Here is a 27275-nt window from a genome sequence, read left to right as displayed (position 1 = left end):
CAGGAGCGCAGACCCATGCGACTGCTCTCCGTGACAACCAGCCAGAAACTGAGCGTGCGCGGAGAGCGCACGTCTGCTTTCTGCGACAGCCGGAGAGAAACTGACTGGAGCGCCGCTCCGCGGCCGCTACGCATACGCGCTCCTAGCGCCCTCTGGGGCGACCACCTCCGAGAGGCTAAGAGTGAAGAGCATTCCTGCGCCCCCTGCTGGCCGTTCTCATTGGTCGTGAGGCTAAGAGAGAAGAGCATTCCTGCGCCTCCTTCTGGCCGTTCTCATTGGTCGTGACGTCATCCTATTGTCTTAGGGCTACCCTGTTTTTTTCCACTAATGCTCCTTTGGTCAATCTACAATGAAGCCACAGTATGACGTCATCATGCACCTGCGAGGCTCAAGGACGCGTACGCTCTAGACAGGGGACCTATTATTTATTGAATCACTATCCCATGATTATTTCTTTTATTATTCTATAACGATTGAATAGGAAACTATTGCAGAAGAGCACCATGCATGAAAGCTGATCGTAGGAATTCCAAAGTCTTACTAAATGAGACTTGCAAAAGAACAAAATATCCTAACACGTAACTCCATCAACGACAAATAAGAGGACTAGGCACTCAACAAATCAACACAGAGTACGGGTGACCAGGAGCGCAGAACTCAGGGGAGCACTATCGTCAAGACAACAATGTTCCTTGTCAAAAGAGAAAAAAATACTAAGCGTCAACAAAGGAAAGCATGCATATCGTGGCATGTCAGGACACGTCAGGACAAATCGTACGACTGCTTGGCAACAGAGGAAAACAAACACTTGAACAGAGTGAAAAAGGCACTCACCATCATTTTTCCCGTTCACAGCATTCCCTCATTGTAAACCCGCTCGTCACAAAATCCACTTGCATCGTCGAACACCATTCACCAGTGACGAACCACACATCCGCACCCCATCAGAGGCAGACAGAACCCCACCGAAGCTACGCTCTTCCACTGACGACCAACGCCAGGAGCAGAATTTGCGTGTCGAGACCCGTCAGTGTCCAAGAGAGAAGTGAATCCTTGCGCCCCCTGCAGGCCGTTCTCATTGGTCGTGACGTCATCCTATTGTCTCAGGGCTACACAGTTTTTTTCCACTAATGCTCCTCTAGACAAGGTCAACCTGAAACAATAGTCTCTCGGTATGACGTCATCATGCAGGTGCATGGCTCAAGGACGCGTACGCTCTAGACAGGGCACCTGTTATTTATTGAATCACTATCCCTAGATTATTTCCTTTATTCTACTATAATGATTGCATAGGGAACTATTGCAGAAAAACACCATAGACAAGAGGAGATTGTAGCATTTCATTCCCAAAGTCTTACTGTACAGGAAAAAAAAATGGTTCAGCAAGACATAAAGTCACACACCTGTCCCCCTCGCGGTTACTCTCTGAACTAAATGAATCGCAAAATTATTAAGAATAGCTCTACTCCCATTCAAGGCAGCACTATCGTCAAGAATATTCCTTGTACAAAAAGAAAAAACTACATGTAGAAGGAAAGCATGTCAGAACAAGCCCAGGCATGTCAGCACATGTTTGTCAGACAAGGGGGGGAAAAGCGAAAAGAAACAAAGAAGGAAACCAGCATCAAACTATTTCTAAGAGCACGCACTCCTCTTATTCAAAAACAGTGCTCATCATAAATCTGCCCAGGACAATACACACTATTTTTTGGTTGCCACACTTTTTTCCAGTAACGGTCAATGCATTGCTACACACTGCGTGACGTCATCACATCCTGTCTGAAGAAGAAGACACCGGCAAAGACTCCTATTATTTATTGAATCGCAAGATTATTTCCTTTGTCCTACTCTTAATGACATTGATTCTCTCATTAAAATTCAACAAAAAAGCACCCCGCATATTAACGATTTTCACCCCAAAGGCTCATCATGGTCATTAGAATTACAGTAAACTGCCACTGCTCTTTTAAAATAATAAGTGAGACCACCCAACATCACCTCCAGGCTTATGTAATACATGACCCTTTCTATGCTCATACATTCGTTGTCTGAGGCTACACCTGCGAGCAAAAAAGGCGCGAAAGCCGGGGGCAAAGTTCCATTCGCGCATTGCGAGCGAAAAGGCGCGAAAGCACAAGGCAGAACGCCTTTACGAGAACACGATAGCATTCCTATACTATATTAATGATTATTGCATTGCAGTTTAGAAAAACTACAACTAAACTATAATTTTAGGAGCCCATTAAAATTCTACTTTCTATGGAAACTATAATTGCCCTATTACTTGGATCGCTATTAATGAAGCGCTCCAATTTTTTCTCTCTTCCCATTTCAGCCTTGTCATGCAGGGAAGCAGACTCATAGCCAAAATAATTAATTTACACTGAGGGTGCCGTGCTTCAGGAATTCCTATCCTGCGCTCAGATGCAAGCATTTCTTCACGGATACCTTTAACAGCTGACTTCCTCAACATATCGAACACCCAACAAAATCAAACAAACAAGCAATCAGAGAAACCCTCTTCTCAGCTGTACCATGCGACTGTCTTCTTCGTAAAATCGGTGATCTGAGGAAGAGAGCAGCGAAAAATTGCGCGCACTTGTGCTTGACTTAAAAAACCTGAAGCATATGCCAATAAACCAAGAAAAAGACACTCATGTCTGGTATCTGATAGTGCCGCATACACAGACGCATTGCCCTTGTGTAAAGAAAGCACAGGACAGGGATACACAAATATCCTTAGGTGAGCAGGGAAAAGGCTTAAAGGGACTGTCGCATCCGGAACCGTGGTTACGAATCCAATACCAATGAATTCGGTACACTACCACGAGCTATTTGCCAAATTTTCTCCTTCCAAAACGGACCGGGTGATGAGGAATCGAATTTAAAAGATCCGGTTTCGTTTTGATCCTCGAAAGCGCCAGCGCCAACAACATCGCGTGACGCAAGGTCGAATCTGGCTAATCCGCTGTGAAGGACGCTGTCGTCTGCCGCCAAGTCTGGGGCTGCTTTGTTTTTTTCCGGCACGTCGCCCGTATTCACATGTGACACTTTCTAGTGACTCGGATACTATCGCTACGCTTGCATCCTTCGCGTGGGATGTCGTTTGGAAACCGACGCAGCGTTCCCCACTCCAGGAAAACTTCCTTCGAAAACCTCGATGTTTGATTTCGCACGGCAAGGATACAGCTACAGCCCGACCCCAGACGAAGCGAAAGTTGGAAGCAGCTACATCACTAGCGGGTATCCAGATGAAGCAAGGAGTGTTCATGCTGTCCGTGTATGCTCCTCGCATTTCACCGATAATGTGTACCTGGATGAGAACATCATGGAAGTGTAACTTGGATTGACACAAAAAAGGAACGAATTGAAACTTGACGCCGTTCCGACAGTGTTCCACGAACAAAGCGAGCCAGCAACTTCGACAGTAAGTCACAATGTCTATGTAGTTTCCCAATCGGGTCTGTCACTCTTGCGCGTGAGTAACTTAGCAGCAAAAGACGAAATCGGTACAACGTAAGGTATCCCCTAACCTATGATTAATAACTAGATAAATAAAATACAATAAACAAGTTCAAGTGATGTCATTCATATGAACGTGATTGACTTTTCTCGTTGTCGGACGCGTTATCATGAAACTTTCACTGTTACTGAACCTGTAACTTTTGTGGAATGTGGTAGACATGATTGGTTTTCATGTGTGTTACAGCTGCAGGCAGTTGGACAGGGTCAAGCGGAAGTGGTACGTATATTACTTAAATACATATAATGTGTTTACAATTTTTGGACACAGAACAATTCGCAAACTATGAACCCCGATCACTAAAAGGAAGAACTGACGCTGTTTGTGTGCTGGTGTTAGAAACAGGCACTATACAAACAGTACCTCTGTCCGTAACATAAGCGCCATAACCCACTTCCCAGTTACCTTTTATCTCTCTGTTTGTGAACTGTTTGTGTGCTGTAGGGCGGCGGTTTTTGCGGTTGTCGTATAGCCAACTTGAGGTGCACTTTTGACGTTCTGTGTTATAGAAGGACCAGGTGCTGCTGATCAAGTCCCATCCATCCATGAAACGGCATCAAACAATGTACGTGTGTGCACGGCAATTTTGCTGAGAGACCTGGTTTTTACACTAATGCCTTTACGACGCCTCTGACAAATTAGGATCTTCCAGAACAGTGCTTTCTTCATCCAAGTTCAAGAAGTAAAGAGAATGACTTCATGGCTTCTACTGACATCTCACAGCTACATGCCAAGACAAAATAACTTGACAGCAGGAAATGAAAAGAAAAAAAAAAGGTCCGTTTCAGGTCCACCCAAATCTTTGTGCAGAGGCTGACAACAACAACGCTATTATGGGATGATGAATGATGCTGATGCAGCGTTGAGATTAAGCCCTTGTTTCCTTTTTTGCAATGCTATACATTACTGCTGGTTAAATGTAAAATGATGCACCTACCTCCAGACATTAAAGGGGCTACCAGAGATGTAGTGTCAATTCAACAGAAAACCTGCATGTTCTACGAGGCACTGTCACATAAGCATTGGCCAAATTTGCTGTCCTGTGAGCTTTGATAGGATATGCCGTAGATAATAAGAGGCCTCTTACTGTAAAAGGGAGGTGCATTAATCGAGTAGTGGGGTCTGAGGCATGAGGGCCATTTCAGGATGTACTAGCCCTTCTAAAATTTTACACTTGGTTATGCCCAGAGATCGATCCAGATCCCCCCCAACACCCCGAGTTTTTTTTCCTGTGTACCACTGTTATAATGAAACCGTCCAATTTACTGTCCAATCGTCCCGTTTTCATTGCAATTGAAGTACTTACAAAACCGTTTATTTTATTTTTTATTTTTGTGAGTCCCCGCTTCAGATCCCAAGGGACATTGCCAGTGTGGTGCACGCTGATAACTGTCTGTGCATAGCAAATAATAAATATCTGTGCGTGAAGAGTTGGATGTGGACTTGTGCAATGGCTCTTGAATGGACAACACTCAGTCAACACAAAGATTTATTCACATTTGCGTAGCTTATTGCCTGTCATTATAATAATTATTATAATACATAGACAAGAGGTAATGCTCTGCCAAGGATCTCTGAAGTTACAGTCTTGAAAGCTGTTTTCAAGACAGTGGTGCTAAAAAATTGGATCAATGGCAGGTATCAAAATTTGTTTTGCTGTATCAAGGCAGAACAATCTTCCGTGGGAATGACAAATTTTGGACATTCCCAGACAGATGTATCACTTACTATGATAATGAGGTGTAACTGTACCATTAGTGAGTTATGAAACGTTACCTGAAATTATTTCACGTCTTATATCCCTCACAAGCTATAATACTGCCAACGACAAGAAGCATTACACTATCATTAAAAGTATAACTGTCACTTATGGCCAGGTAGTTTATTGCTCCTGCCTATTCCTTTGCACTTCTCGGGATTACTGTGGTAACACAGATTCTGTTTCACACTTCTCAATTGGGCAAGTCTATTATGGTGTAGGTGTGAACAGGAAATGAGGCACACTAAAGATGATAGTCCTGATAGGACCAGGATGGAAAAACGTTGGCGAATCATGCGGACGACACACCCAGGTATCTGTCGTCTGTTTTTCGGTCCAAGGAATCTCCAAACTCAGCTTGTAAACACACAATAAGCAGTGAACCTGACGTAGCTGTAAAAAGAAAGGACACTTTCCTAAACACGTAGCATAGTAATTTCCTGACAATCATTCTAATTCTAACCCGGCCCTTGAGTTGCACAGTTGGTTAGAGCCTTCGTAACTTTCATGGGGCATTCGTCGTGTGTGCAAACAACGACAACTACGAAAATAAGGATTGCTCGACGTGCCTATCTATCGTGGGCACAGTAGGCGAAGACTGTGATCGTCGCTGCAATACTGCGGTAGATACACCACTAGAAGTTCTGGCCGATGACAGGGAGCTGGCAACAAAGTGTGATGCGTGCGTGTGGTGCGTGCCGTCATTGCACAACTCTACCACTTCACCAGCACTGCAGCATATAGGTACTCATCCAGTTCCTGAGGAACACAGACGCCGCACAAACACTTGGATTGTTTCCTGCGTCGTAGTGTGAATGTCACGGGACTAAGTATTGAGCACTCCGATCATGAACGTACCTAAAGCAGTGGTCCTGAGGCTCGTTCTGTTGCGCTAACGCAGCTGCGGCACGTACATCACCAGCGACTTGCAGAATAAGCGGATCCGTCGAATATTGGCCGTCATCAAACATGCATATTCGTCACGGGAGCTATTACTAAAGGCATTTGAACAGCACGATTCGCCACTTCCGCGTTCCGAGTCCGCCATCTCCGTATGTGCCTTCGCCTTCGTCTCCCTGACCTTGCTCATGCAAGCTGCAAGCCGCGGGGACTCCTCTGGCTCGCCGCGTTCTTATTGGTCAGATTCCATGTGACGTTGCTAAAGATTCTCAGCAGGGAGTTCCGCTTGACGCCCGCTTCCGTCGTCTGCTGTAGCGCCGCTTACACACGAATTATGCAAAAAGTATTCCGTCGATCGGAACGGGACTTTCGGAGTCATGGTCAGTGAAGGACGGGGAATCTCATTTCACTGTGGTTTCGGAATCGATCTGTGGTCGATGCGACTGTCCCTTTAAGACCTCAGGTCACCACACATCGCCACGCGGCTAGCACAACACGACACCAACAACATACTAGCGGCGGTAAGAACTGCAACACTGCTAAACAAGTCCAGACATGCCACGATGACGTCACAAATCAGGGGAAAAAGCACACGCATGCACGCACAGAGGACAACGCATTAAACACACGGAGCGCTCTGGAATAATCGTAGCGTTACCACACATCGCTACGAAGCTCAACGTCTAACACAAGACGGCAGCAACAAGATATTAGCGAAGGGTAAAAATTGCAACACTAGTGTCTAGACATGCAACATCGTCTAGCGCAACAACAAGTCTAGACATGCGACATCGAATGCGAAAACACTGGTGATCGGGGAAAAGGCCTAAGCCTGCGGCGGATCATCATAGAGCATACACAACTTCATTTTTGTATTTTGCGTAAACTAAACGGGGTCTGCTTGGAAAACGACGTACACATTTTCTTAGGGAGCAGAGAAATATATAAATTTGTACTCCGTGCTCAGATACCAGCATTTCTGCTCAAAAACCTGCAAAATTAAGCTCTGCTTACTTCGTCAAGATATCGAACACCCAACAAAATCAAACAAACAACTCCACTTCCACTGGTAGAACACTATTCAGCTTTTACGCAGGAGGCTTTCTTCTACATAAAAAGTAGAGAAAATAAGAAAAGAGCAGCGAAATATTACACGCACTTTTGCTCTCATAGCTATAAGAGAAAAAAATAAATAAAAGAACGACGCACACGCTAATAAACTGTGACAAAGACACCCATTTCTGCTATCAGATAATTATTGCATAATGCTAAATACTCATTTGCATTGGCCCTGCGTGAAGAAAGCACAGGACAGGGATACACAATCTATCTTAAGCGAGCACGGAGAGTCACTTCTACTCGAACAGCTTAATACCATAAAGTCTGAATTTTTGCAATGAAAATAAAGCCTGAACAGCGCTACGAAGGTGACAGACACATACTAACAAACAAACAAACACTTCTTCGAGTCTGTATTATCTTTAAAAAAAATAACGAAAGCACACATAAAAAAATCTAATCGGTTAGGTAGCCTACCAGACGTTGTGCCTTAAAGTTGGCTGCACGCAATGCGCAAAAGCACGCTGTGAAGCCAACTTGCGGTTTTGCTGGATGCACATGAAGTCCGATTCCAATAATAATAATTGGGTGTTTACGTCGCGAGACAACTGAGATCGCGATTCCAATTGGAAATCGCGCTAAGGACGTGCCAAACGTGGAATTTTCACAAGATTAATCCCAATACCTGGAATTCTGTTCATTTTAGCGGGAATGCTGGCGCTTGTGCTCCATTATTCGAAATTTTCGAATATTCGAATTTCAGCAGAGCTCACCATTGTAGTGCCCTCGCGATAAATCTTTTATTCCAGCGCCAGCAGACCCAAGCAGGGTACCCAAGCTTGCAGCCAGCGATGCTGGAATGATTATTTTATTGGATTTCATTTCATTTTGAGTCATTATCGGCTCACCTATTTAGTGAAGACCTATGAACACATGTTAAGTGGTTTGGTTTAAAAATGATGAGAGCTACAGTGTGTAGCGAATGATGTTCACATTTGTCCGTTCTGCTCTATAGTATTCTTGCAAAATATATGGGTGCAAGAAAATAAAAGGAAAACGAAGAAGACAATTCACTCCTGTATGATGAGCGCTGCGTACAAGCACGGCACCGTTTTCTTTGTGGAGGTATAGCGAACGCGCATTCCTTTCTTTCTTTTTTGGTTCGCGTCGGCCGAGTGGCGATATCCTATTACCTTGGCGATATCCTATTACCCTATTATCCTTGGGAAGAAGTCTGTTTATTTTATTCCCCCCATTCCACCAAGCACTGGGGTAGAGCATCGCCTGTTGCGATGAAACTCCCCACTCTCCAAGGCCGAAAATAAAGTTGTTGTTGTTGTTTTCCTATTACATCCGGAACGAGGACCTATTGCTTTGCGATCGCATACAAGAGTGATCCATCTTTTGACGATGGTAGGATAATTATTGACCTGAGGAATAATATGAATTTATGTGGTTGTGAGAATAGACTTTGTGTTTGTGAGTGTGAAAATGTGAGTGTGTGTCTGTGTATGTGTGCGCGCGGGCGCGCGCGCTTTCCTGAACCAGGGATCCCACTTGACAAGTAAGTTCTTTGTGTGTGCCTTTTCATGTGACACGAGTGATACATTTATGTACTATTGCGTGGAATAGTGGCTTAAAGGTCAGATATGCCGATTTTGAAGTGCCGCAGAACTGAGCGATACTCGCGCTGCGTGTTCATTACCGAACACTGAATATGTGTGCGAAATATCTTGCTCCAACTGTTAGCAGTTTTTTAGAAAACAGTTTTTTTAGTTCCCACGCCCGGCCGTCAGACCGTCGGCAAACCCTGCGCACGGGCGCACCGACGTCACTGCTCTCGGTTTATCTGTCTTTGGCTTGGCATGGACTCTTGGCTTGGCTGCTTGGCTTCTTTCGTTTCCTCCTCTGTGCATCGTACATAAGCGAACAGCTGTTATGTTGTTGCTAAGCCGGAAACAAAGCATGTGAATGTTTTTTTTTTTTTGGCACAGCGTCGTTTGGAAAGTGCACTTCCTTGTTCTGACCTTGCCTTTTATGGGCTGGAGCGATATGATTCGTAAATATGCCACGGCGAAGTTGTCGAAGATGCGAGAGTGCTACGCTGTTAGAACAATTCATCGGTGCATTCAAGTGTTACCTATTATAAGCTGCCAAAAGACCAAGCAGTGCGAAGCTCTTGGCTGACAGTGGTGCCTGCTAATTTCCACTGCAAGGATTTCGTCCACGAATGTTATCATAGGTTACGCGCGACTCCAGAGGCAATTTGGAATCTTGGCACGAAATCGTCTGATGAAAATCCGAGGTGCCCGACGCATAACATTTTGAACGTGCCACGGAGGATCAAGGCAAAAAACGAGAGCAAAAAATGGTAAGTCGAGGTTCAGATATAAAAAAATAGCAAGCTTAATGAATCGATTGTGCAGCTGTCCCACTGCGCTTACTCTGATATAACCACGATTAACAACACAATAGTACCATTGATAATCTAACTTCTGAATTATCACAGGTGCACGCTGAAGGCGGAAATGAAGCACGATCTGGCTTGCATCTGGTCATGAAGAAATTGCTGACACGTTAGTTGCAATCCACCTCCACCAACAGGTATGACAATGTGATGTTATAATTTGAGTATTCATCTATGTTCAACTTTTCATGTGCATTCGCATGCAGACATTTTGACACCACTTTTAAATCTGCCCTCAAAGTTACAACCTGTGCTTCGAGGGTGGAAAACAGATCGCAATTCCGATTAGCTGCTATCTCCCAGTTCAAGCACTTTTGTGTCTGGACACTGGTTCCTGTGGATGGGGTGTTACAAGCTTTACTGTCTGATATAGAAGGTACGTTACATTAGTTCAGTTAATTTGTCTTTTGCACATTTTTGTTACTGTTAGCTGGATTACTGTTGGACATACAATTCTTTGACACACCGAAGCTGATGTCGCCTCTGATAACATTTTAGAATTTTCAGTGTCATCAACGTCCATTGAGGAAGGTGCCTTTACTATCTGTGAATCTTCATCTGAAGAATAGCCCAGAATTCATGTTAGCATTGTCTACTCTTATTAATTCACTGTCTGTTTTCTGAGAGCTAAGAAAAATGGAAACTATTTATTTGTCACAACTTCACACTGGATACTGGTGTGGTACTGGCTTGTCATGTAAGCTAAAATACCTGGATTCTACAATAATTGTGTTCAACTTGGTGCATTACCGTGGGCAATGCCACATTCACTACATTTTTAGTGGTTCCGGTGCACAAATACTGTGTGCATACTGCATACATACATACTGTTCGATAGGCAAAAATACCTGAGCAGTGCTGTGTAGTCTTTTTACCCAAAGTCCATACTCTTACTGCAAAGTCACAGTACGTAGAACAGCAATGTGCAGGTATGCTGCGATAGAGATTCACAACAGAAAGAAGACTGTTGAGAGCATCTAAATTTTAATGAGACGAGACTTTCGTGCACAAGGCTGCTCTTGTTAATGTCTAACATGAAGTTACAAAATCCCAGAATATATAAAACATGTTGTAATGTAGAGAGCGAGGGGTGGTACAGACATAAAGATAATTATATAATCATATATAATAAAATAAAAAGGGGGTACAACTGCCCCCTCAACTCAACTCGACAACTCAATAACTCTACTTATTCTCTACCTTACAACATGTCATATATTCTGGAATTTTGTAACTTGATGTTAGACATCAAGAAGTACAGCCTTCTGTGCAAAAGTATTCTTTCTGTTGTGCACAATCATTATGCAGTAAATGCGACTATCCATTTCTTGTCATTAAATGCTTTTCCTTTCTTTCTTTCTTTTTTTCTGCAGTGATGAGCATCCATAAGGACACATGCCAGAAAGGGAGTCTCTTTGGGATGACAAACCCTCATCACCTCATGAGGATACAATGGTTGACGAATGGTTCTCAAGCACATCGAAACTTCAAACAAATAATTCATGAAAAAGCCAGTCAGTGCTAGCACCAGGAATTGAACGTGGGCCATCCTGCTACCAGTCAGAGATGTTCAGTGGTGTAGCCATGGCGGGGCTAGGGGGGGCTCGAGCCCCCCCTACCTGCCACGGACCGACCCACACAAATCGTGCAAATCCGAGAACATAATATATGGGGAGGGGGGGGGACCAGTGTCCCTATCCCGAAAGTTCTTGCAGTTTTTGGCGTCTATCTAAGAAGCATTCTTGAATGGTTTTCAAAGTATGAGCTTTTCAAAATACTTCCAATCTCGTGACACCACTTCATTGGTCATGACAGCCTATACATGTAATCGTACTGTGAACGTCTAAATCAACTATTTCGTTCCCTTTTTTTAATCCTCAGTTTGAAGTGTGCACAAGTATGTGTGTGTTGTCGACACAGGATCAGCGAGGGGGGGAGTTTTCGTATCGAGCTCCCCCCCCCCCTACCTTTGAGGTCGGGCTATGCCACTGGAGATGTTACATTTCAGGCGCTCATTGACTTTTGGTGAATTACTTGTTGACTTTGTCCCAAGGTGGAGCTCACTACAGCTCATTTGCTATCTGTTAATGTTGTGGCGTGTGTTGCGTTTTTCTCTTTGTGTGTTCCAGACTCAGAACGGTTAATTTGGATCTGGTCAGGTACGTTTCATTTAGACATGGCAAACATAAAGTGGTGTTTCTCAACACAACTTAGCAGTGGTCTTCATGCAATACTGCTACGGCCATTAAGCGTGAATAGAAACCTAGCCAGAGCAGCTGATACACAGAGAGAACATAGCCCGTGTGTGTTTGTCTTTTCCACCGCAGCCCTTGGGTTTCCTCCCTGATGGCTACACATGTCAGGGATAGGTTTCAGAACCGGTAGTTCCCGCCAAGTGTGAATTGCTTTTCAGGGGATCATCACGCTGGCAGATGAAACATATGGTTGAAATGATTTGCAGGACAGGAATTGCGCAGCTTCACACAAATACTACTACTACGACGTAAGAGTGGTTTAAAATCTATATTTTTTGTGTTCCTGACATTATCGCACAAGATGTAGTATCCACTATGATCCTTTATGTGGGGGGTATGTACGGTGCAATCAACAGATGCTATTTACAAATCTGTGTTTTCTACTGTGTTGAAATTGGGTAGTTTGTATCTGAGAGCCATAGTGAAACACAGGCTCTCGAGAAACATGGCAACACAGCAGGGGCTCTGGATGCTGCCTAAATTTCCAGAACACACAGCTCAAGGCAGCGGTTAAATAACAAGTGGTTAGAGAAATCCAAGATAGTTGCATCCGTAAGCAGTCCGCTGTTGGATTTGCTTCTGTCAGAGATACGTTATCTCAAAGGGAACGCACGGACACACTCAGAATGATACTAGGGCTGCGTGTGAAATAGAATGAGGAGAGGGGAAGATATATAACCCTTTTTCTTGTCTGTTATTCTATTGGTTAAATTGTCATTTTCTTAGCAGCATATGTGTATATTCCAGAGTCTGCTAATAAATATATCAGTTTAGAGCTAGCAGTCTCATTGTAGATGTCTCATACTGCCCTTGGTTGCTTGTGATTCACTATGGCCATGCTTGCTAATGCAAAAACAGAAAAGAAAAAAAGACAATAGAAAAACACGAAAAGAGCGACCTAAAAAGCTGCCTGTTCTAGAGCTGACATGGAGGCAATGCAATGAGGTAACATGTTCCATTAATGAACTGTGCATAGTAGTACATATCACAACGGCAACCGATTATTCAGATTTTTCTTGAAGTACTTTTTTTTTTTTTAGCTTTGTTTGCACAGTCTATTATTGGAGCTTTATGTGATTCCCCTCTTGAGATACTTTAAGATTGCTGATGCTGTGCAGTTTGTTAATTTTGAAACTGTACTGTGCTGAGGTACAAAAACAGAATTGTCATATCTGCATTTGAGCACATAGGAATAATTTGCAAGTACTTTACTTGTTGACATTAATATTTGCACCAGGTCACAACATTGTTGATTTATGGAAAATGTAAATAAATATATTTATTTGCTTGCCAAACAATGCGCAAATGTCTTCTTTTCTAGTGAGATATTCCCTGTTCACCAGACATAAATGTGGAAAAGTTAAAGGGGCACAATGATGGTAGAGTCTAGCGTTGCTTTTTGCCACTTCATATATATGCACTGTTATTCGTGTGCACATGTAGGAATAGGAAGGTAGAGGATGCGCATAAAAAATTTCGTATGCAGCCACACATATGGTTCAGAAGATTAATTAGATGATGTCCAAGCATATATAATTGTGCTTCATGTGCAATGGGTATGCTAACGGATTGCTTCCATGAAGCCTTTTTATTTATTTTTTATAAATTATTTTTATAAATGTTATTTTTTATTTCATATTACATATTGTATACTTATATTTTTATAAATTAAAAACTCAAGTTACACTGCCCTTTTTAAATGGTTTGGTAACGTGTCTCTCACTGTAAAGGTAAGAGGCCATTGAGAATGCTGCAGACAAGGTTGCAACTTACATATTGCTTATCACGTCCTACATACAAAGTGATTTGTACAATAATTCCTGAGCACGGAATTAATCCCGAGGCTGGCCAGTGATGTCACCCACGACGACAAGTCACATAATTGCCTTTAGTACTTTTACACCCCATGGGCTGAGTTGTGAATTGAAAGCGCACTCTACAGAAGGATAAGGTGCACCTGATTTCTAGGATCTATGCTATGCCCTAACTCTTCAGGCACCACATTTCTAAGTGGCAATATGTGCTCTGGTACTTCTTTTGCGTCTGCATAGTGTGCAACCACATGGCTACTGGAGCTTTCGTGTGCATGTTTTTGTGCGACGGTGTTCATTACAAACAATATCCAGATGTTAGACATAAAATGCAGTAGTTTGTAGCGTACCACACAACGCAGCGTGACATGGGAGTGCGTGATTCAAAGAAAGCTTCTGGAAAATGCACAGAAACTCACAAAAAGTTTAAAATGTGATTTGTATTTCATTTTATGTCTTTCGTCGTTACATACCGTCGTCGACGCTGTTGCACATTGATAAATCGTACGTAAAACTTGTCCCATAGCAGTATGCGGTTTCTCAAATACATAGCACAATTTTCCTGCAGTAATAAAACGCTGTCGGCATTTTCTTGCTGACACGGCTGTCGAAACGTCAGCCTCTACAATGGGCAAGTGCTGTAAAGGGGCTAACGCAGACGCGCCTTGATACAAATTGTACGTGCTCACAAAACACAAACGACGAATTCCAGTCACAACATCGCACAGAGGTTGGTTCGCGAATGAGTTCGCAGCTGCTGCACTGTTTACTTATCGCGGAACGGTGGAACCCGGCTGTCCGCCATCTTCAAGCACAGATACGTGAAGCCGCGAGAAGCCGTAGCTGAAATCCACTGACAAGTACGAAGGCGCGTACACGTCACAATGCCCGTTCGGGCGCATTTACGTCATAAAAATGGCTGCGCCCATGTGTGTTTCGGAATGAATTACCTATTTTTTTGACATGGTACTGTACCGAACTGAGAGAATGAAGGTGTATTTTGGGGACAGCTGGATGTGGGCTTTTAGAATATCACAACCGTTTCGACTATTTGGGATATCGGCATAGCTGACCTTTAAAAAATAAGGGTAGCAGCGCTTGCATTGCTATCTGTAGGATAGAGCGAGAGCGTTTTTAATGGAATTACCTCGCGAACCTGGTGAAGTCTTCGTTTTGGGCAGGCTATTTTATGAGAGCCGGTCCTGTTGCGATGCATTTGATACGCTTTCCTGAAGCAGCGTGCTTTGTTCTTGTAGTGTGGTTTACGCCTTTATCAATAGAAATGAATAGAAGTGTTTGTTTGTTTGTTTTTTGTTTGTTTGTTTGTTTGTTTGTTTGTTTGTTTGTTTGTTTGTTTGTTTGTTTGTTTGTTTGTTTGTTTGTTTGTTTGTTTGTTTGTTTGTTTGTTTGTTTGTTTGTTTGTTTGTTTGTTTGTTTGTTTGTTTGTTTGTTTGTTTGTTTGTTTGTTTGTTTGTTTGTTTGTTTGTTTGTTTGTTTGTTTGTTTGTTTGTTTGTTTGTTTGTTTGTTTGTTTGTGTCACGTTCGTAGCGCTGTTCAAGCGCTAGCCGCGTAGCGATAAGCGGTGATTCTCCGATTATTCCTGAGCGGTACGACTTAAGCCTTTTCCCTGCTCACTTAAGGAAATTTGTGTATCCCTGTCCTGTGACACAAATGCGTGTAATTTTTCGCGGATCTTTTCTTCTGTCACTGCTTTTACTCAGAATGTAGGTGAGGGGGGGAAAAGTCAGCATCCAGGTAGATCAGGAGAAAGCCGCTCGGCAGAGGAGAGTTCATGAGAATGGAATTTGTTTGTTTTTTGTTATATATCGTTGAGTGTCAGTATTCACTAGAGGTGTGCGAATATTCGAAATTTCGAATATTGTTCGAATATTGTTGATATTCGAACCCTATTCGTATTCGAAAATTTGATAATCGAGAAATTCGAATATTCAAAAATTTCGAATAATGGAGCACAAGCGCCAGCATTCCCGCTAAAATGAACAGAATTCCAGGTATTGGGATTAATCTTCCGAAAAGTCCACGTTTGGCACGTCCTTAGCGCGATTTCCAATTGGAATCGAACTTCATGTGCATCCAGCAAAACCGCAAGTTGGCTTCACAGCATGCTTCCGCGCATTGCGTGCAGCCAACTTTAAGGCGCAACGTCTGGTAGGCTACCTAGCCGATTTGATTTTTTTTTATGTGTGCTTTCGTTATTTTTTAAAAGATAATACAGACTCGAAGAAGTGTCTGTTTGTTTGTTAGTATGTGTCTGTCACCTTCGTAGCGCTGTTCAGGCTTTATTTTCTTTGCAAAAATTCAGACTTTATGGTATTAAGCTGTTCGAGTAGAAGTGACTTTCTGTTAAGATAGATTGTGTATCCCTGTCCTGTGCTTTCTTCACGCAGGGCCAATGCAAATGAGTATTTAGCATTATGCAATAATTATCTGATAGCAGAAAAGGGTGTCTTTGTCACGGTTTATTAGCGTGTGCGTCGTTCTTTTATTTATTTTTTTCTCTTATAGCTATGCGAGCAAAAGTGCGTGTAATATTTCGCTGCTCTTTTCTTATTTTCTCTACTTTTTATGTAGAAGAAAGCCTCCTGCGTAAAAGCTGAATAGTGTTCTACCAGTGGAAGTGGGGTTGTTTGTTTGATTTTGTAGGGTGTTCGATATCTTGACGAAGTAAGCAGAGCTTAATTTTGCAGGTTTTTGAGCAGAAATGCTGGTATCTGAGCACGGAGTACAAATTTATATATTTCTCTGCTCCCTAAGGAAATTTGTACGTCGTTTTCCAAGCAGACCGCGTTTAGTTTACGCAAAATAGAAAAATGAAGTTGTGTATGCTCTATGATGATCCGCCGCAGGCTTAGGCCTTTTCCCCGATCACCAGTGTTTTCGCATTCGATGTCGCATGTCTAGACTTGTTCAGTAGTGTTGCAATTTTTACCCTTCGCTAATATCTTGTTGCTGCCGTCTTGTGTTAGACGTTGAGCTTCGTAGCGATGTGCGGTAACGCTACGATTATTCCAGAGCGCTCCGTGTGTTTAATGCGTTGTCCTCTGTGCGTGCATGCGTGTGCTTTTTCCCCTGATTTGTGACGTCATCGTGGCATGTCTGGACTTGTTTAGCAGTGTTGCAGTTCTTCCCGCCGCTAGTATGTTGTTGGTGTCATGTTGTGCTAGCCGCGTGGCGATGTGTGGTGACCTGATGTCTTAAGCCTTTTCCCTGCTCACCTAAGGATATTTGTGTATCCCTGTCCTGTGCTTTCTTTACGCAAGGGCAATGCGTCTGTGTATGTGGCACTATCAGATACCAGACATGAGTGCCTTTTTCTTGGTTTATTGGCATATGCTTCAGGTTTTTTAAGTCAAGCACAAGTGCGCGCAATTTTTCGCTGCTCTCTTCCTCAGATCACCGATTTTACGAAGAAGACAGTCGCATGGTACAGCTGAGAAGAGGGTTTCTCTGATTGTTTGTTTGATTTTGTTGGGTGTTCGATATGTTGAGGAAGTCAGCTGTTAAAGGTATCCGTGAAGAAATGCTTGCATCTGAGCGCAGGATAGGAATTCCTGAAGCACTGCACCCTCAGTGTAAATTAATTATTTTGGATATGAGTCTGCTTCCCTGCATGACAAAGCTGAAATGGGAAGAGAGAAAAAATTGGAGCGCTTCATTAATAGCGATCCAAGTAATAGGGCAATTATAGTTTCCATAGAAAGTAGAATTTTAATGGGCTCCTAAAATTATAGTTTAGTTGTAGTTTTTCTAAACTGCAATGCAATAATCATTAATATAGTATAGGAATGCCATCGTGTTCCCGTAAAGGCGTTCTGTCTTGTGCTTTCGCGCCTTTTTGCTCGCAATGCGCGAATGGAACTTTGCCCCCGGCTTTCGCGCCTTTTTTGCTCGCAGGTGTAGCCTCAGACAACGAATGTATGAGCATAGAAAGGGTCATGTATTACATAAGCCTGGAGGTGATGTTGAGTGGTCTCACTTATTATTTTAAAAGAGCAGTGACAGTTTACTGTAATTCTAATGACCATGATGAGCCTTTGGGGTGAAAATCGTTAATATGCGGGGTGCTTTTTTGTTGAATTTTAATGAGAGAATCAATGTCATTAAGAGTAGGACAAAGGAAATAATCTTGCGATTCAATAAATAATAGGAGTCTTTGCCGGTGTCTTCTTCTTCAGACAGGATGTGATGACGTCACGCAGTCTGTAGCAATGCATTGACCGTTACTGGAAAAAAGTGTGGCAACCGAAAAATAGTGTGTATTGTCCTGGGCAGATTTATGATGAGCACTGTTTTTGAATAAGAGGAGTGCGTGTGCTTAGAAATAGTTTGATGCTGGTTTCCTTCTTTGTTTCTTTTCGCTTTCCCCCCCCCCCCCTTGTCTGACAAACATGTGCTGACATGCCTGGGCTTGTTCTGACATGCTTTCCTTCTACATGTAGTTTTTTTCTTTTTGTACAAGGAATATTCTTGACGATAGTGCTGCCTTGAATGGGAGTAGAGCTATTCTTAATAATTTTGCGATTCATTTAGTTCAGAGAGTAACCGCGATTGGGACAGGTGTGTGACTTTATGTCTTGCTGAACCATTTTTTTCCTGTACAGTAAGACTTTGGGAATGAAATGCTACAATCTCCTCTTGTCTATGGTGTTTTTCTGGAATAGTTCCCTATGCAATCATTATAGTAGAATAAAGGAAATAATCTAGGGATAGTATATCATAGAGCGTACGCGTCCTTGAGCCACGCACCTGCATGATGACGTCATACCGAGAGACTATTGTTCCAGGTTGACCTTGTCTAGAGGAGCGTTAGTGGAAAAAAACTGTGTAGCCCTGAGACAATAGGATGACGTCACGACCAATGAGAACGGCCTGCAGGGGGCGCAAGGATTCACTTCTCTCTTGGACACTGACGGGTCTCGACACGCAAATTCTGCTCCTGGCGTTGGTCGTCAGTGGAAAAGCGTAGCTTCGGTGGGGTTCTGTCTGCCTCTGATGGGGTGCGGATGTGTGGTTCGTCACTGGTGAATGGTGTTCGACGATGCAAGTGGATTTTGTGACGAGCGGATTTACAATGAGGGGATGCTGTGAACGGGAAAAATGATGGTGAGTGCCTTTTTCACTCTGTTCAAGTGTTTGTTTTCCTCTGTTGCCAAGCAGTCGTACGATTTGTCCTGACGTGTCCTGACATGCATGAACGTGTCCTGACATGAACATTGTTGTCTTGACGATAGTGCTGCCCTGAGTTCTGCGCTCCTGGTTACCCGTACTCTGTGTTGATTTGTTGAGTGCCTAGTCCTCTTATTTGTCGTTGATGGAGTTACGTGTTAGGATATTTTGTTCATTTGCAAGTCTCATTTAGTAAGACTTTGGAATTCCTACGATCAGCTTTCATGCATGGTGCTCTTCTGCAATAGTTTCCTATTCAATCGTTATAGAAAAATAAAGGAAATAATCATGGGATAGTGATTCAATAAATAATAGGTCCCCTGTCTCGAGCGTACGCGTCCTTGAGCCACGCAGGTGCATGATGACGTCATACTGTGGCTTCATTGTAGATTGACCAAAGGAGCATTAGTGGAAAAAAACAGCGTAGCCCTGAGACAATAGGATGACGTCACGACCAATGAGAACGGCCAGCAGGGGGCGCAGGAATGCTCTTCACTCTTAGCCTCTCGGAGGTGGTCGCTCCAGAGGGCGCTAGGAGCGTGTATGCGTAGCGGCCGCGGAGCGGCGCCCCAGTCAGTTTCTCCCTGGCTGTCGCGGAAAGCAGACGTGCGCTCCCCGCGCTCGCTCAATTTCTGGCTGGCTGTCATGGAGAGCAGTCGCATCGGTCTGCGCTCCTACTGTGGTGAGGTGATTTGTTGTGCAACTAATGCTTTCGCCAGCTTTCTTCCCGCTTTGTTTGCGATTTTCGTGCCCGTGCACGTCGGGTGCTGGTTGCTGTTGTCCGGGCATCCCCCGGCATTTTCTATCATCTTCTACCTTGGGAACCGGAGTAGCGCTAGCGTGATTTTTAATAATTTTGTTGTGAGATTAGTTGAGTAAGTACCCGCTAGGGGATGCAGCTGCGGGGCTTTATACAGGAGAAAAAAACCATTACGAGTCAGTTTCTGCCTGCCTCTCGGATGGAGCAGTCGCATCGTTCTGCGCTCCCCTATTCCTAGATGCTCCCCAATTAGTGTGATGACTCCCTGGTGGGTCCTGATTAATGTGGGGGGTCCCAATTAGCTCTAATTGCTAATTAATGGCGTCCAGGCGACTGTGTGACTTGCCGGCTTCTTGAGCTGATCCCATATTACTCTTCTGTAGACGAGCCGCGAGTACTTTCGCAAATAGCTTGTAATCCAGGTTGCATAGGGTGATTGGTCTAAAATCTGTCACTTGAGGGACAATCCCCGCGGGTATCTTCTTAGGGATGAAAACTGTGTGAGAACGCCGAAAAGATGCAGGGAAGGTGCCTTGTCTTTCTGACTCCTTGTACACTTCTAACAAAACGGGAGCGATGAAGTCAGCAAACATCTGATAGAACTCCCCCACTCAGCCATCAGGACCAGGCGTCTTGTTTTTCCCGAGTGATTGTATCGCAAGTTTTATCTCAGCTAGCTCAAGCGGAGCACCCAGTGTTCTTTTTTCCTCCTCTGTCAACTTGGCCACATCCGCCCACTGCGTTATCTCAGCGACGTTCGGTTGCGGTTTCCTTGGTTTCCCAATCAAATTTTCGAAGTACTCGTAGAAACATTTTTGTATCATTCCTTCATCACTAATTATTGCCCCCTCCTGTTCAATCTCTTCTATAGCTTTCACCCGACATGTTCCAGCTCATGTCGGACGTGTCTCTTACTGGGCAACTCGTCCGGTAAATATTGTCTGGATCTGGACCGTATTCTTGCCCCCTCATATCTCGTTTGATTGATTAGTTCCAGCTCACATTTTGTGTCCTCCATTTCTTTACTTAACGATCCCGGGTTTTTGGACTCAGCCTTGATAATAATGCTCAGGTTCTTCTTTAGTTCTTCCTCTCGCCATTTTTCACGGTATGCCAGCACACTGCTCCTCTCGATTGCTATAAAACGTACACGTTGTTTAAAGAGATCCCACGCTGAGCTCCACGTTCTGTCAGTTGTTATGAGTCCTGCAATCTCATCCTTTACCAATCCAACGAAGCTCTCATCATCGAGTATACTCACATTCATCTTCCACAACGACCATCCATCGCTTCTGGCCATCTTTCTGTCTTGACCGAGGGTCGCCTTTACTAAACAGTGGTCACTAAAATATGCAGGCCTCACACCGTATCTCGTGAACTTCTTCTTGCACAGTGTTGATATGTATACTCTATCTAATCTGCCGTGGGAATTCCCTTGAAAGTGTGTAAATACGGGAGGCGTTCCTTTCATACACTCAAATGCATCCGTCATGCTGCAATTTGTTATTAAAGCTTTCAAGGCTACTTCGCTCTTGTCGGCAGTGTTTTTGATTCTATTCCGATCGTTATCGCTTAACGTACAGTTGAAGTCGCCCAGCAGAACTGTGTTGTCCACTTCCTCTGCTACGTCACCCACGGAGTTGAAAAAAGCGACCGTTTCTAACATGTCGTTGGGCGCATACACACCGATAAAGCGCCATATCTCGTTGTCTACAAGGGCGTCTAATTTCGCTATTCGACCTTGATCATCAGTAGAGTACTGCAGCGGAAGCATGTTTTGTCTCTTTCTTAAACACAGCAAAGTTCCGGCCGAACACCCAACCGCGTGGCTGACGACAACATCGAAGTCAGATGCAAACACATACGATATCAATTCCGTCGTCTTTTCTTCAGAGCAGATCTTCGTTTCCTGAACTGCTAGCACATCAATATCGTCGTGGTCTTGAAGATAACGTTTAAGTTGATACTGTTTCTTTCTTGAGTTGAGTCCCCTCACATTTATCGTCCCTACACTGATTGATGTGCCTCTCATGGAACGGCCGCGTCAATCAATAAAAGCCAAGAGCGGTTCATACTTATCTCCATTGCCATAGCGGACGATCAGCTGAGTGCATGCCAAGTCACATTAAAGAGTTCCAAAATTGATGTCGTTGAGGCAGGAACCAGCACTTTCCTGCGGCGTTAATGGAGGAAAACCTGTTGAATCTGTCTGTCTGAGTCTCTTTGCTGCAGCAGTAGTCATTCGCATATCCTGTTTAAGAAGTTCGTCATCGCTGCCATCAACTGAGGAACTTCTCTCTTTCCTTCTTGCTGCCGGGTCATAGTCTTTGGGGGCGTCCTGGCCGTGCATATCTCCTTTGCCAACGGTCGACTCCTCTGGGCGATCAGCGTTGTGAAAGGCCTCCTTTGTTCCTTCCCTTTCGTTCTCGCAGGCTTCCACCATTGTGACGTCATCTGTGCGGTCGGCGAACATCTCCCTGGCTGGCTCGTCCGTCCGCTTTACACGTGACGCATACGTCGATACACACTCCTCTTCGTCGTGCCCGAATCTCTTACATTTTTTACACCAGGGCGTATTGCAGGACTTCCTGATGTGGCCCGCCATCTTGCAACGTAGGCAAAGCGGAGCGCGACCTTGTACGTCCAACAGAACCTGACAACCGTCGATGAACATCAGGTGCGGGATATCGTCCACAGACACTTTATCTTTGACTTCAAAAACTATTTCTCTTGTAGTAGATTCCACGCCCTCGAAGAATGACGACTTCCATTTCTGGCGAACGATATCCTTTACTGCACCAAACGCTGATAACGCCCTAACAACTGAGACGTCCGGGATATTTCTCGGCATCCAGTGCAACTTGACGGCAACTAGGCCTAGCCATATTCGCCGCTCCCACGGAGCTCATCGTTTCTGCGACCGATCGCTAACGCTGCCGGAAGTAGAATCGCCACGACCGCACTCTTTTCGTTTATTTAGTGTATTCTACAGATATGGTGGACTCCATTGAGCCATTTTTTCAACTGCACGTAGTAGAAAGCAACAAAACGGACATGAGCGTCTCAACTCTGATGCGGTCGACAAGATTCGAACCTGTGCGGGGGAACCCCAATGGATTTCGAGTCCATCGCCTTAACCACTCGGCCACGACCGCACTCTTTTCGTTTACTTAGTGTATTCTACAGATATGGTGGACTCCATTGAGCTATTTTTTCAACTGCATGTAGTAGAAAGCAACAAAACGGACATGAGCGTCTCAACTCTGACGCGGTCGACAGGATTCGAACCTGTGCGGGGGAACCCCAATGGATTTCTAGTCCATCGCCTTAACCACTCGGCCACGACCGCACTCTTTTCGTTTATTTAGTGTATTCTACAGATATGGTGGACTCCATTAAGCCATTTTTTCAACTGCACGTAGTAGAAAGCAACAAAACGGACATGAGCGTCTCAACTCTGAAGCGGTCGACAAGATTCGAACCTGTGTGGTGGAACCCCAATGGATTGCGAGTCCATCGCCTTAACCACTCGGCCACCTTTTTTTTTCTTTTTTTTTTATGTAAAACCTTTATTGACATGAAGGCAAGGATTTGAAGAAGTATAAAAGTGCTGTGCACGACTAGTGCACTGCCTGCTAAAACCTAAGTACTAGACGTCGCCCTGTCTTCCCATCTCTTCATGAGCGGCAGCTGTTTGAAAGACCCTGATTACCTCGCAGTTTCGGGTGACGGCCGAAATGTTTTGGTTCCAGAGCCATGATTACGGATGCAAGTTCTTTCCATTTCTCTTCTTCACGGAGTTTTTTTGTTCCGATCAGTGATATCGTCCACATCAGCTTTTCCTTCATATAGGTAACTGGTGGTTTTGCTTTCGCATCGCATTCCACTCTGGCCGTCCTTGCTTTCCAAAGGGCCTGTAGAGCTGTAGCAGTCACCACGCTCATGAACTCTTCATGCTGCTTGTTCACAAACTTTAGGAATTTTAGGCTTTCATACGAAATGTCATCGCCAAGTAGCAGCGAAGCTCGGAGGTCCGACCAGAAGAGCACTGCATTTCTGCACTCGTAGAAAACGTGCCTCAGGGTTTCCGCTGTCCCGCATATGTGGCAATTTCCTTCTAATGGCACAAAGAAGCCTTTGGCTTCCATCCATTTCTTGACGGGGAGCACTTCGGTGTGGAATCTCACGAAGAAATATTTCGTGCCCGTCGGCATCGGAAGCTTTGCGACCCGCTTCAACACGTCTTGTCCGTCGGATGCGGCGAAACTTTGCCGGTAGAGCGGAGGGGGAAACACGCTCATCACCGTATCCCAGTAGAGTGTCTTCTTTTTCACCACTGTTAGGTGCTCCCACGAGTATCTTTCAAGAAAGAACCTGATGCTGTTGGCCACTTCTTTGTAGAATTGTGACTCGGGTGCTCCCAGGGAAGGAACTGCGGTACTTATCACCCACTTGCACAGTGACCTCGCTCCGAGAATTTGCAGCGCCTCTCGCAGTACCGGCGCTTTGATGTCCCTAAAGTAGAAAAAACGCTGCACTTGTACCTTGATACCGAGGTTTACGACATTTAGACCACCCGCCTGCAGCGGCCAAAAAATGTTCGTACGGCGCATCTTTTCGAACTTTGAATCCCACAGAAAAGTAGCACAGATTCTATGGAAACGCTGCATAGTCCCGGAGTCGATGGGGATGACTTGGGCCGAATAGAGGATGGACGGATATAGGACTGCGTTGCAGATGAAGCTGCGGTGAAGAATAGAAAGGTATCTTCCTTTGTACGGTTGCAACCTCCCGTTAACTGACTGCAACTTTAGCTGCCATTTTTCTACCGCCGCTGAGGTATCATCCAGAAAAACCCCAAGGTACCTCCCTATCACTTGAGTGCACTGGATCCCCATGTAGATGTGAGGCTGCGTGTCCCAGTCGCCTAGCCAGGTACCCTTCGACTTCTTCAGGTTTAGCAAAGCCCCTGATGACTCGCAGAAGTCATGAACTGTTTCTAGAGCGGCCGAGACCTGCTTCTGGTCGTTGCAGATGATTGCAAGGTCGTCGGCGAAGGCGAGCACTTTCAGTTCTTCCTTGGCTAGTGTGAGACCCTTGATCTCTTGATTGTTTACAATCGCGCGGCATAGCGGCTCCAGGTAAAGAGCGAAGAGCGTCGGAGACATGGGGCAACCTTGCCGCACTGAGTTCCTTATGGGGAAGCGAAGGCCTATCCTTCCGTTGATAAGTAGCTGAGCGGTGATGTCCCGATAACAGATAGTAATCCACGCTTTCAGGTCTTGCCCTATGTTCACGTGGCTCAGAAGCTGAAATAGGAACTGTTGACGCATCCTGTCGAAGGCCTGTTTAAGATCGGCCTGAAACACTGCTGTCCTAGCGCCCGCCGATTTTGCTGCCTCGACAATAGTGCGCATCACATGTATGTCGGTGGCGATGGACCTCTTCTTTATTCCGTAGGTTTGGTGCGCTCCTATTACTTTCCACAGAACGCTGTCCAATCGCCGCGCTAGAACCTTTGCGAGTATCTTGTAGTCAGTGCATAACAATGAAATGGGACGAAAGTCCGACGTAGAGGGCACTTCTTCCGAGCTCCCCCTCTTCGGTATCAGGATAGTATGACTTTTCCTCATGGTAGGGGTTATTAGCTGACGAATTTTGATGTCTTCAAAAACTACCTCCAGGACAGCACTCAACTCCTCTTCGAATTTCTTATAGAAGGCTGACCCGAGGCCGTCTGGGCCGGGCGCTTTGTTCTTGGACAGCTTTCGGATTACGCTGCGAATTTCCTTTTTTGTTATCTTCCCTTCGCCCGAGGAATGGTCTTCGTCTGTTAGTGTCGGAACGTTCCGAAAGAGGGCAGTGGGCTTTAGTGGCCCGTCTTGCGTAGAGTTAAACAGCCTTCTGTAGTGTTCATGAAACGCTTCCTCAACAGCTTCTGCTCCTTCCACTACAATTCCATTATACATTAGTGTCGTGACCTCGTTCTTTTTTACTTTCTCCCTTTCGTGTGCCAAGAACACCTTGGTCGGCACTTCGTCCCGTTCTACAGTTTGTATTCGGCTACGCACCTGGGCGCCAGCAAACCTTTCCCGTAGCCTCTCTGTTATCATATTTTTGATTTGTTTAATGTCCTCTGTGAATGTCCCAGGACTTTTCTCCTCCTCTTTTACAATGATGAGCAGACTTTTCATTAAGGCCTTCATTTCCTGCCTTTTCTCTTCTGCTCGTCTTTGACTGTATTCAATAGCCTTCGCTCGCACTTCTTCCTTGAAAAATTCCCACGCTGGGGCGTTTGCCCCGCGCTCATGCAAAGCGCCTATCATACTCCTTATCTCACCAGTAAACTTGTCGTCTTCAAGGACGTTCTCATTCAGCTTCCATGTTGTGTTGCGGGACTGGTTCGGCCCTTGATTATCAAAACTCAACAGGACACTCACACAAGCATGGTCCGTGAAAGCTACCGGCATGACATTGTAGCCCGCTTGGCGCGACGCCCACTCTCCGGGTATATAGATTCTGTCCAATCTAGCGTGTGACATGCCCTGCCAGTGCGTGAACTTCAGCGCTGTGTCGTTCCCGATAGCTACGTCGTGCAAGTCCTGATTACGCAGTAGCTTTTTAAGCTCCGTCGCACTGCAGTCCTTCTTCTCTCTTTTATATGTGCTATCTTCTTTCCGAGTGACGCAGTTGAAATCCCCCGCAATTATTACTTTGCTGTCTGTGTCCAAGAAGTGGTCCACACTAGTTTCGAAGAAGGCCCTGCGTTCCGCAGTTTCGTTTGGAGCGTACACACTTATTAGCCGCACAATTTCTCCGCCCCACACACAGTCTACACTGACGACCCTCCCATTTTGCTCTAGCTCATAGTCAACTATAGTTGCCTCACTGTCTCTTTTCACCATTACGGCGGTACCCGCACTCCCGCTGACACCAGTAGCGTGAAAGGTAAAGAACCACTTTTGGAAGGCTTTGACCATTTCGATTTCTTGCTCCCTTGATGATATTTTTGTTTCTTGAACACAAACAATGTCAAATCTCTCGCTGAGCACTAAGCTGATGAAGCTGTCCTTTCTTTCCTTCCGAAGTAGGCTGTTAGCATTAATGGTGGCTATTTTCAGCGTGTTTTTCCTTTTCATGTTTTCTTCTTCTGGTCTTTTTGGAGCCGTCTTCTTTCTTCCGGAGTGACGAGGGGTGCTGGTGAATACCTCGATTTCTTCCAGTTGCTAACCGTGTCTTTCCATTTTCGGTCTGGTCTCCCGCTTTCTGGGGGCTCTTCAGTTCCGGTGTCTGCAACTGCTTGCGCATGGCCGGCTTCTCTGTACTCTTGTGACTCTAAGTTGATGGGCTGCGAGGGGACCTCCCTATCCGTTGTTTTTCCTCGCCTGATTTCGGGGTCCTCCCTGTCTTTTGGTTCTGTTGTCTCCTGTACTGCCGAAAGGCTACCTTTGCTCTCCGCCCCTTCCCTCGGCTGCACGTACTCCGTTGGCCCGTCTGCGTCGTTCATTCCACCTGGCATGGCATTGTCTTCATCTTCTTTGTGAGCAGAAAAAC

General features: G+C 44.8%; 2 non-coding genes across 2 annotated transcripts; both read right to left on the bottom strand.

Moving 5' to 3' along the window:
* Positions 1-22794: 22794 nt before the first annotated feature.
* Positions 22795-22876, bottom strand: Trnas-cga (transfer RNA serine (anticodon CGA)). The gene has a single exon. It is a non-coding gene; the product is annotated as a tRNA-Ser (tRNA).
* Positions 22877-22988: 112 nt separating this feature from the next.
* Positions 22989-23070, bottom strand: Trnas-aga (transfer RNA serine (anticodon AGA)). Its single transcript has one exon. It is a non-coding gene; the product is annotated as a tRNA-Ser (tRNA).
* Positions 23071-27275: the final 4205 nt, after the last annotated feature.

This window comes from Ornithodoros turicata, chromosome 1, assembly GCF_037126465.1.
Source record: "Ornithodoros turicata isolate Travis chromosome 1, ASM3712646v1, whole genome shotgun sequence".
Classification (NCBI taxonomy): domain Eukaryota; kingdom Metazoa; phylum Arthropoda; class Arachnida; order Ixodida; family Argasidae; genus Ornithodoros; species Ornithodoros turicata.
This window is presented reverse-complemented; position numbering and strand designations above follow the sequence as displayed.